The 11,654-nt window shown below is 44.5% G+C and overlaps 1 long non-coding RNA gene across 1 annotated transcript; it reads right to left on the bottom strand.

The window, feature by feature from the left end:
• Positions 1 to 245: 245 nt before the first annotated feature.
• Positions 246 to 5,208, bottom strand: LOC114798839 (uncharacterized). Its single transcript, XR_003751128.1, has 3 exons — positions 5,175 to 5,208; positions 5,025 to 5,081; positions 246 to 386 (listed from the first exon to the last, which is right to left on the bottom strand). It is a non-coding gene; the product is annotated as an uncharacterized LOC114798839 (long non-coding RNA).
• Positions 5,209 to 11,654: the final 6,446 nt, after the last annotated feature.

Here is an 11,654-nt window from a genome sequence, read left to right on the forward strand (position 1 = left end):
AATTCATTTCAGTGAACCCTGTTTAGCATAAAAAAGTCAGTAACGATAGTCTTGCACTGGCTGTGCACTTTGTTTCAGTGATCTTGCATCATTTCATATTTTTTTTAATAAAAACAGTGGCACTCATCACATGACTTAGAGGACTCTAATGCCATTTTCATTAAGTTTAAATAACAGGTGAATTAAAATATTGCTTCATTTTATTGATTTCATAATACTCCTTCAGGTGGTTGTTTCCCAGGCCTTGAAAGGTTCTATCGCTTTGTTCCCACGCTGCCGTTCTGTACACGCCCCCATCACTGCAACAACCAGATGAGAGGTGTCAGGCCAGAGCAGGTGAGTGGGCGAGGGAAGGAGTGGACGGGCCAGAGGACTCTCTGTCTTGGCTGCCCGTGTGTGGGAAGACATCGGGTTAAAATTTAACCAGGGCAGCTTTAGCTCCATGAGCCCCCTCCCCTGGCCAGGACAGCGGTGATGGATGGATCCTGTCACGGAACTCTGCATGGGGACCAGAACTAAGAGGGCCAGGACCTCTTGTTAATCTGACCTTCCCATCTAGGCTGGACAATGCAACACTCTATGACAACCCCCAAAAATTACGGCCAAAAACGTCACATCTACGCCCACACAAAAGCCGCGTCGTCAGATTTTGTGTTTAACTGGAGCAAAATACCTTTCTCTAAATCCATTGGAAAGGGAAAAAAGGTACTGGCAGATGCCTTTAGGCCTATGAGATATGTTAAATGAAATGAAAAAAGGAAAAATTCAAGTTATTGATAAGTAATTGGTCTAAAGCTGTTCTATAAAGGTGGCAGTTCTCTAATGGGTCCCCAGGGGGACAAATTTTGCATACTGACAGGCAGGATTCTGCCTTCTCATTACACCACCACTAAATCTTGCTTTTTTTTTTATTAACCAACATGCAGTCACGTTCTGCAGAGAAAATGGCCAGTCGAGGACACAAACACAACAGTAAACACTGCAATGCATTTTTAATGAGATTTTGCAAAATTAGGCCATTTGGGAAATGACACATGTGTGCAGCTCATTCACCCAATAAATCCCACAATGTTCACTAATTAAGAAATCCCCCAAAAAAAAAAAAAAAAAGGGGGGGGGGGCGCTCATTGTGTCGGTCTAACTGTACCTGTTTTTATTCATTGTTAACCTTAATTGCTATTTTGAATGCATCAATACATTTCCCCCTACACCATTGTCTGACCAGGATGTCCTGAATGTTTGATCCCCTCCGTCAGTAGTTGTGGGAGCAGGTTGGAAGCGTTTCTTTTTTTTAATTGAGATCAAGATATGAGCACCTGTGCCATTTTCAGGAACAGAACGGCCGATGGAGGGAGGGGCGGGGTAGACGGCACAAACTCAGCTGACTGCAAAAATCTGCCCGTGGCAGACCGGAGAAGTCCGTGAAGACTCATCCATCAAGTGGACCCAAATACGGGCTGCGCTGCTGTTGACACAAGGTTAACAACTTGACACTGAAACACAGCAAAGCATGGAGCAGAACACGGGGAGGGGAGTGACGGGGGGCATCTACCACCATATGGGCACACCCATTCAAATGTTCACAAAAAGGCAAAACAAACCAATACACAAACCACACGTTTATAGCATGCTGGATCAGCCCTCCAAAACATGTTTAAGTACGAATGTGAAGTCCATCCAAGTTCTGATTGGTTAAGATTGGCTACTGATTTTCGTTGTATGCCCTACAATGACATAAAAGAGTATAAATAGACATTATTAAATTTTTCATGACCACAACATAACATAACAAACAACCTGTGGCCTTATGTTTCGTATAAACTAAAGTAACATATATAACTGTTTCATCATCTGAAGGTCTAGGGCCAGAAAATGGCTTATATTTGATGAAAATGTATAATTACTTAGTGAAATGGCTGTATAAATATAAATGTTTTTTGATTTAAGGGGCAGAGTTAAAGTCAGATGAGGACAACATCATGTTTCCTTGTGAAAATATCTATGATAATTTTGTTGAGAGAATCAGTGTGATCCAATGATTCAAGCTCAGTTTCTGTCACTATACTGAATGTGGTCAACTCCTGGGACACGCTGGCTGAAACGTTCTGAAACGTTCTAGAAACTCAGTGAAGCCCCACCCCTCCATGGCAATGTCGCTAAAGCAGGCCCCGTTTTAATTGCACTTAAAGCAGCATGGCAGAACATCAATCTAAATGAGTGGATCTGCATTCCCCGCTCTCCCAGGCCAATCTATCACTATCCCGGCCATCCCAACAGGCACACACACCCATGCACACACCCCATTTCCCATTACGCCAATCCATAAGTATCACAATGCATTCAAAATTTCTACCCTCCAGGGGGTGCACAGTAGAGCAGGGGGGTTAAGCAAACAAATTTGGCGACGCCATGCCTTGTATGGTTCGGCTCAGATGTCCGAATCCCAGTTGTGCCTCTCTTGGCCGTGTGTTTTATGTGACGTGCTCTCCTGATTTTGGAGGATGGAGGAAATGTTTCGGGAAACGTTCTAACATTCCATCAACCCGTTGCGTGCTCCCAGCGCTCAAGATGCAGGAGATGCCTTACCACAAATTGTAAAGTAAGAGTTATGTAGCAATTTTTGGCTGAAGGCTAATTCACATGCAAAAATGGACTTCAGCTCATGTTTCAACTGTGCAGACAGACCAAGTCCATACTAAAAAAAACAACATATTTCAGATTTAGAGGTATGCAGGGCTTTTATGCACGCTAACAAATTAAGCAAAAAATGTCTTATTTCTTGTGTGCAGTGTAAAGTGCCAAGCTTCCTCTCTTACCGAGATTACCGGGCCCGTGCTTTTTTTTTTCAACCTGCCAACAAATTCCATGAACAGATGTGAAAACATCACTTCAAGAGTTGCAGTTTGTTCGTTGGAAGAGAAGGTTTCTCAAATTTGAACCGTTTGAAGCGAGGACTGGACTGAAGCTTTAGCACCCAGTTTTTCGGGAGCCAGCACATCCATTTCCCCTTGCAGCCAACAGCAGTGACAGAGTGATGGTGCCCATCTCTGACAGACAGATGAAGGGACAGGAAGGCTGAGAAAGAGGGGAAGAGAGATAAAGCGTGAGAAGAAAGATGGCAGTGGTGGGTGGTGAGGAAGAGAGTTATAAACCACGAGGCAGATGAAATGGGAGAGTGCGACGCTGATTTAGATAACGCCGCAGACGGAGGACGCTCGGGGAGACGGTCGGGAAGGAGGAAGGAAAACCGGGGTGGAGACGAAGAAGAAAGAAGAGGAAGGTAGGAGCCGAGAAGAGATGAGAAATGAGGAGAAAATGAGCGAGTGAAGGAGTGGGTGGGTGTCCTGGGCTCTGGACCTGCTCTGGTCAGCTTTTTTCTATGGGGGAACATGACGGAGTGGACAGCCTGTATGACTCGGCCTGAATGGGGCTTCTTCCCCCTTACAAGACCACTTTGATCCCCCTTTGCTTCACACACCAGTCAGCAATATTGTTTAAAGGGTCCGGGTTAATAGTTTAACTAACTCCATGTATGGGGCAAACGGGAAGGGGTCTGAACCCTCCTGGGACTATCCTCCCACACCAAAATCCTATAGAATAGGCATTCCTTTACTCACTGTAAAAAAAAAGTAAAAAAGATCAGGTTTCTTTAAATGACTAAAAATGATACAGTCTTACACAGGTATTTTAGAATAAAAAGGATTTTATTTTATTTTTTTATTAGGGATTACAATAATAGGCACACAAGTTCTTGAGAGATGGCCTTCTGATACATAGAGGAGAATAATATAATACTATTATGTTTTTTAATTGGCATAATTGTTTGATTGATAATAATAAACAAGGCTTACAATATAGAGTGAAGCTCCGTGAGTTTTGAGATCTGCCGGAACATTCCATCACGCATTAAGAGAGGGAAAGTGGGCATCGCTCATCACGGCGGTGACAGCGGGGGGAAATCCTCACTTCCTGTAGGTGACAGGGCGCACAATGCCAGTCGCCACCTCACACAGAGTGAGCCAGGTTAATGATTCCGGGTCCGCAGCTGAGACAGGCCAGTCGGGGGGAGGCCAGGAGGGGCGGGGCTCACGTGAAACATTAGCGATCGCCGCCACTCAGGCCATCGCCGGTTCTCACCCACCGTTGCCGGTTCTCACCCACCCACCCACTTTTTTAAAAGTGTGTGTTACATGTGGCAATGTGGCAAAAATCCGCTTGTAACTGATCAACTCAAAGTGCTGGGAAGTTAAAGATCACTCAAACGTTGTTTCTCGAAAAGTTTTAATTAAATAAAGCCCCTGCCACGTGTTCTAAACTCAGCACTTTCAAGGACAGTTTTACCTCGAACATGTTTCAAGCCAGAGCCGCTCTGGTTTTTGTTCTGTTTTATGACGTGGTCCTGGTGAAAGATGACTTTTCGGTCTTACAGACGCAAGCTGGTTTTCCTCAACGTCCCTATTTCTTTTCCCCACACATATCGCCATTTATTCTTCCCAACAATGCTTTTCTAATAATAACGCGGTCCAAAATTTCTGCAGCAGTTGGACAATTATGGTCCTGTGTGCCTCTCCTATGATTTACAGAACGGAGTTGCTGTGTGCATTCATCTAATACATTTCCAGCATGTTCTAGCTAAACAAATATATTTTCCTTTTCTCAATGGCAAAATTAATTTAAATTATAACTGGATGACAAACTGCATTGTCATTCAAAGCAAATAGAAGAATAAAAGCAACCACATGCAAATAACTGTTGTGAGAACTAAGCACATAGCATGCAGAGACACGTTGTCCCATTAATGTCCCTAATCTATCAGGATAATAATGTACAAAGCGGAATCACGGGAGTCACAAGACCATCAGTGCAGTGACTTTTGGCCGAGCTGAAGCCGGATGCTCGCCGGGTGATTTGAATGATTAGCCGGGGTCAAGAGATACAGATATTAACCTGGGCTGCAGCACAAACATGAAAAAGCCATACAAACCTTAAACAGCAAAGGAGAACTACGGGCAACACAAAACAACCTACCTGAACGTGAAACGTAGGTGGGGACAGTGGTGGCCCACGGAAAAGGCTGGAATCTAGTTTTTCGAAAGAGAGGTTATGCAAAACGGTGGAAAGTTCTAAATCATGGAAAGTACATTGAAAGCTTAGTAATGAATAATTATTACAACCTCCTCCTGTGTCACCACGTCTGATGTTGTCGGAAGTTCGGACTCTGAACTGCCCTGGAAAAATGCACTGTATTGCTTCACATTGACTCCAACGTAAATGCCGAGCAGGTGACACTGTCTGAAAAGTTTTAAACGTGTGTCTGTGCATAAAGCCGGCATAATTTAGCTTCGAGTTGTGAAGATGATATGTGAAGATGATCACATCCAGACTCAAAAAACAAGATGCTTTAAGGGATTTTTTTTTGAGCAGCAGTGGGATTTATTGGATAAACAAACAAACAAACAAACAAATAAATAAATAAATAAAACAGAACATACAGGTCACGGCAAAGTATTCATTAAATTTTTTTTTCTTCGTTTCTTCGGGTTAAATTCCCAATCCAACACCCCTGGACTTTTCCATCCGTCAGGCCACTGGAACCAGTTGCAGGGGGTGGGGTCCGAGGGGGGGGCAGAGTGACAGAATAGGACGTGCTCCGTCACTCGCTGCACAGAGCGGAGGCTTCCTTTACATGGCAGCTGCAAGGCCCCGCTGATATATCAGAGTCAGCAGAATCATTGATCAGCCGGCCAGTTAACCATTGATTAGGGCTCGGGGACAGGAGAGCATGGGGGAGCCTGAAGAGGCGAACGCCTGACAGGGGTCCCAGCTCAGACCCACTGGCAGGCCGGCATCTACACTACCTTGGTCCTGTTTCCTAGTTACACCGCATTTAACTTTTAAGTGTCCTTTCAGTATCAGGTGGCATTTGAAAGTGAAAATTGAAATTGATGCGATTGTCACTGTGATACACAGAAGGCACATCACACGGTGCACACAATGAAATTTGTCCTCTGCTTTTAACCATCACCCTTATTGAGCACTGGGCAGCCATGACAGGCGCTCGGGGAGCAGTGTGTGGCGGTGCTTCGCTCACTGGCAGCTTGGCAGGTCAGGATTTGATCAGGCATGTGTATAACACCTTTTGCCAAACCCATATATGTTGTGGCTAATTTCTCACCAGTTTTTGCATACAGAACTTGTTTTTACTGGTCAGACGGGTTCCTGAAAATTCAAGTGCTTAGTGACAGATTACAGATGGTTTAGGGACGTTTATTTTGTAAAACTAAGGACAATTGGATGATGATCATTGTAGTGACTGTCCGTGGAGTTGAAGCTGAACCTGATTGTCCATGTAACCATAGGCCTGTTGCATTGACGACCACCTCTCTGATTATAATCGTGAATGCTGTCACTCACAGCCAGGCCCTTCTGTCACCTTCTTCCACATATCAGGTCCAGTCACACACTGAGGGTCACTAGGTCAGCTCAGATTTCACATTACCTTCTGTTGACAATGAAGCCTGCGCTGCCTTGTCCCTTCATCAATTTAATCTGGTAAACTTCATTTTTAATATCTTATTTTAAATGGTATGGTATAATCTTATTTTATTTCTTTACATGATTTTTAGTTGCACTTGGTTGCCCGACTGGTCTTTTGTCATTTAGTCTTTTCCTAATTTATGCTGTCATAAAGTCTGCAATTCATGTGTATAAAAAACTGTTAAAATTTGAACCCTTACTCCAGAAAAACACTAACTTGACCCCTCAAGGGACAGATTGGGCTGAAAAATAAATGTTTCTTGTACCTATGAGTAAAAACATGAATAATAGTTAACTTTCCTAACTACTAAATTAACTAAATAACTGAGCTGATTAACAATGGGCTTCTAAGTGTAAATCTAAAACATTACGTGATTGTACGTTTGGGTTTGCCACCCCTTCAGGCATCTCTGTGTAATTTCTTGAAAGATAGAGAGGGGGAGAGATTGAGAGGATAGATCCATGGAGAGGGGGGTGATGGGTACAAGCAATGTAATCCCCCAGAACAGCCGGACTTCCTAAACGCTTCTGCCGCAACACGGCCGGATCTGTCGTCTGTCCACTCAGCACAAAGCATTCACTCCCCTGAGCTGAGACTTAATAATTCAGCAGAGCAGGCGAGAGAGAGGGAGTGTCCGAGCGACAGCAAAAAAAAAAAACCTAAGAAAGAGAGACAGAGAGAGAGAGGGTGTAGAGGGGAATGTAAGATGTAAGGGGGACCATACAATAATGGGATGAAAAAGGAGAAGAGAAAGGATGAGAAGAGATAAAATGAGGGCAAACAATAACAACTGTTATAAGGAACATTTATCTGTAATACAGGCATCTGTACACAATCAATGTTCAGAGAGCTTCAGCCTCAAGATTGGTCATAATGCAATTCATAAAATGCATTTTTCAAGAACTCTAAAGTTAAATAAATCATTTGTATTGTTCTCCATTAATATATATAGCTATGTGTATATTACTTAGAACTGAATGCATTTAATGGCCTTATGCTGGTTGTAACCTCCTTATGCAATTTCCACAAACTGTTGCTCAAAAATGCAGAACCAAGACATTAAATACGTAAAAGGTAAATGCAAATGCAGTTGCATAATTTAGAATTTTGTGAGCTTGGTTACATGAAGTAACATAAAGGAATGTAAATTAAAAAGCATAATTAAAACTATCAAAAAACGTTCTTAACGTTGCACAACTTACTATGAGGAGCTGCTGGAGTCTGACGTCCACAGCAGCGGGCCTGGCATTCCCTGTCTTCACCCCTCTCCCAGCACCGTCCAAATGGGAACTGGCACCGCGCCCCACTCTGACCACATGCTCAAGTGCACGACACATCAAAGCCGGGTTGATTTTAGCCCTGCTTAGACCCTCCTTGCTGGGAGAGAATGGCAAAAATGTGCAAGCTGTGAACCGTGATGGGAGAAAGAGAAAAGACTCGACGTAAAGAAGGTGTGAAAGAACAAAAAAAAAAAAAAAAAAACGGGCAAGAATCTGCTGATCATACAAATGCAGGGTTGAAAAGATAACAACAAAACAATGAAAGATCTGTCAGGCGCTCGGGATCACCCCTTTTTTTGTTCAGCGGGACCCCATTCACCTTGACGCCGTGCCTGCCAGGCAGCGGAGACGTTAATGTTTAGCAGGCAGGACCACCGATGAGGTGAAAGCACCCATCAGAGATGACAAGACGAGACAGACATGCTGCGGAGGAGAAGGAGAAGAAAGGCAGGTGCCGCCACTTCGGTGGGAAGAGAACTCTGGGCGCTGAAGGGGATCCTTCTAAACAACACAATTACCTTCTGCACCACACCAAAAAACAAGCAGCACCCAAACACCACGGCACACCACGCAACCTATGGGGGGCCTGTCAGATCTATGATTCAATACCTGCCAGTTAATTATTGAGCTTGGGGACAGGAAGGGAGACTGCGGGTTGATTGACAGATCTGCCTGCGTCGCCCGTTCCGGAGAAAGGGAGAGAGACAGCCGCCTCCAAGCGCCTGACGCCTTCAATCGGCCGCCGCACAAAGCAGAGGATGCGAGGGGAGGTCAGAGCAGGCGTGGCCGGTGCAGAGAGAGACAGCGGCGGCGGCGGTTAATTATTGGGAGCTGCAGGAGTGTTTATCAGCCCGGCCTCCAGGGACGTCGTGGATCTGAACAGTCTAATAAGGGCGCTTTTCCCCTTTTAAAACACATTCAACTTGACGTGGCTGCTGCTGGGGAGCGTATAGTGTATCATGAGTACACTTAGAGTTAGTTTAACATTACATATATATATAATAACATTAGATATAGTGTGTGTGTGTGTGTGTGTGTGTGTGAGTATAAAATGTGCATAAACCTTACATGCCAGTATGGCATCATTGCTTCATATAACTGCTTCATCATCCAAACATCAAGAATGCATGTACAGGGTATGCTTTCAGAACTTATCAGGTGCATCAATGTTGAAACTTGTTGTGTATTTAATAGCATGCACATAGATTAGAGCATTAGAGTAGTGCAACATCAGGATTTTTGCAAATACAAAACAACATTGAACACTGTGACAGTGTGTGGCAGAAAAAAAAGTAGAAAATGTACAGGATAAGATGTAGCGGTACAATAAAATATTCCTATTATGATATTATACACTGTTCAAAAAATAAAGGGAACACTTAACAATGTAATTCCAAGTCAATCAAACTGTCCACTTAGGAAGAAACACTGATTGACAATCAATTTGACATGCTGTTGTGCAAATGGAATTGACTACAGGTGGACATTACAGGCAATTAGCAAGACGTCCCCAATAAAGGCGCGGTCCTGCAGGTGGTCACCACAGACCACTTCTCAGTTCCTCTGCTTTCTGGCTGATGTTTTGGTCACTTTTGAATGCTGGCGGTGCTTCACTCTAGTGGTAGCAGGAGACGGCATCTACAACCCACACAAGTGGCTCAGGTGGTGTAGCTCATCCATGGCACATCAATGCGAGCTGTGGCAAGAAGGTGAGCTGTGTCTGTCAGTGTAGTGGCCAGATCATGTAGGCGCTACCAGGAGACAGGACAGTGCATCAGGAGATGTGGATGAGGCCGTAGGAGGTTTTTGGTTTGAATCCCGAATGTGTCACTGAGGTGCCACTGAGGTGCCACTGAGCAAAGCACCGTCCCCACACACTGCTCCCCGGGCGCCTGTCATGGCTGCCCACTTATCACCAAGGGTGATGATTAAAAGCATGGGACACATTTTGTTGTGTCACCATGTGCTGTGCTGCAGTGTTTCACAATGACAATCACTTCACTTTCACTGCCAGAGCCCAGCAAAATGACCTCCAGCAGGCCAGACATCTGCTTGTGTCTGCTCAAAGGGTCAGAAACAGACTCAATGAGGGTGATATGAGGGACTGACGTCCACAGGTGGGGGTTGTGCTTACAGCCCAACACCGTGCAGTATGTTTGCCATTTTGCCAAAGAACACCAAGATTGGCAAACTTGGCACTGGCGGCATGTGCTTTTCACAGCAGGTCCACACTGAGCACATGTGAGTCTGCACCACAGCTTGTCCAGGAGTTGGCGGATGCTTTAGTCCAGGTTTGGGAGGAGATCCCTCAGGAGACCATCCGCCGCCTCATCAGGAGCATGTCCAGGCGTTGTAGGGAGGTCACACAGGCATGTGGAGGCTTCACACACACTACTGGGACTCGTTTTTACTTGTTTTTCTATGGACATTACATCAAAGTCGAATCTGTAGCCTGTTATTTTTTGAACAGTGTACTATTAGAATCAAACTGACAGGGCATAGTGCTGGGCACAGGATTTCAGTGATAGCATGGTGGTCCATTTCATAACGTAGAGCTGATAAACATTTATAAACATTACAAAAGCCTGGCAATTTGTTATAATATAATTTTTTTTTGATACATACAGTAACCATGCATTTATGTACCGCTATCTAATAATCTGATTAGTAGCCTAGTGGGTAACACACTCGCCTATGAACCAGAAGACCCAGGTTCAAACCCCACTTGCTACCATTGTGTCCCTGAGCAAGACACTTAACCCTGAGTGTCTCCAGGGGGGGGACTGTCCCTATAACTACTGATCGTAAGTCGCTCTGGATATAAGGGCGTCTGATAAATGCCGTAAAATGTAAATGTAAATTATTTAAATGTAGCCGGTTGTAAACTGGTGAGTAGTGTATCTACAGATCGGGTCCTAGTGAACCTAGGGTTTTCAACGATGGATGTTTAAAGCTCTCATGTAAGTTGCTCTTGAAAAGAGTGTCTGCCAAATGCTATAAATGTAAATGCAGAGTCCAGCAAATTAAAAGGTCTCACCATGATAAGAATAACAAAATTACAGCCTTGTCATTATAATGCGTCTCTATTATCCTGATAATGATGAAAGCCCTCCCTCGCTCAGTAATGGCTCGGTAATTGACGTCACGCGTGATGCTTCTTCATGTGTCAGAACATCAGTGAAGGTGCTTCCATTGCACTGACAAGCTATGCGTGTGTGTGTGTGTGTGTGTTGTGGGGGGGGGCGGGGTCAGGCATTGTCTTTCAAATGAGCTGTCACGGGCAGGGGGCGTCTCATCAGCATCTTCCCCAGTACCTGCCTGTTAATAATTGAGCCGTGAGCTGCAGAGGTGTATGGCTGCTAACAGACACCCGACGCGGCTGATTGACAGACAAGCTAACTGTTGCAGTTTTTTTTTTCAACAAAGAATTAAAAGAAAGAGGAAACCAGTGTTTGGCCTCTTAGTGAAAAGGTGGTGAGGAAAGAATGAAGAAAAGAAGAGCGGAGAGCAGGATGAGTGTGTGTAGGAGGGTGGGAGGGCCAGTGGGGGTGTTTGAGGTACAATAAAGATGTGAGAGGTCCGGTTACTGATTGCAGCATGCGCTCCGAATGCTGGGTAAGCAGCTTCCTCCCTCAGGGAATCGGGAGACGGACGGATGTCGGACAGAGAGCTGGGCAGCTCCATTAGGTCAGCCTTGGCCCTGTCATCTCCACTCACCGAGGAGCTTCAACGAGGTGTAGGACCTGTTACTGAATTAAAATTTTACTACTATTTAATACTATATTACATTAATAATACATCACTATATAGGACCCATGCTTAATAGATACAGCATA

Source organism: Denticeps clupeoides, chromosome 10 (assembly GCF_900700375.1).
Source record: "Denticeps clupeoides chromosome 10, fDenClu1.1, whole genome shotgun sequence".
Classification (NCBI taxonomy): domain Eukaryota; kingdom Metazoa; phylum Chordata; class Actinopteri; order Clupeiformes; family Denticipitidae; genus Denticeps; species Denticeps clupeoides.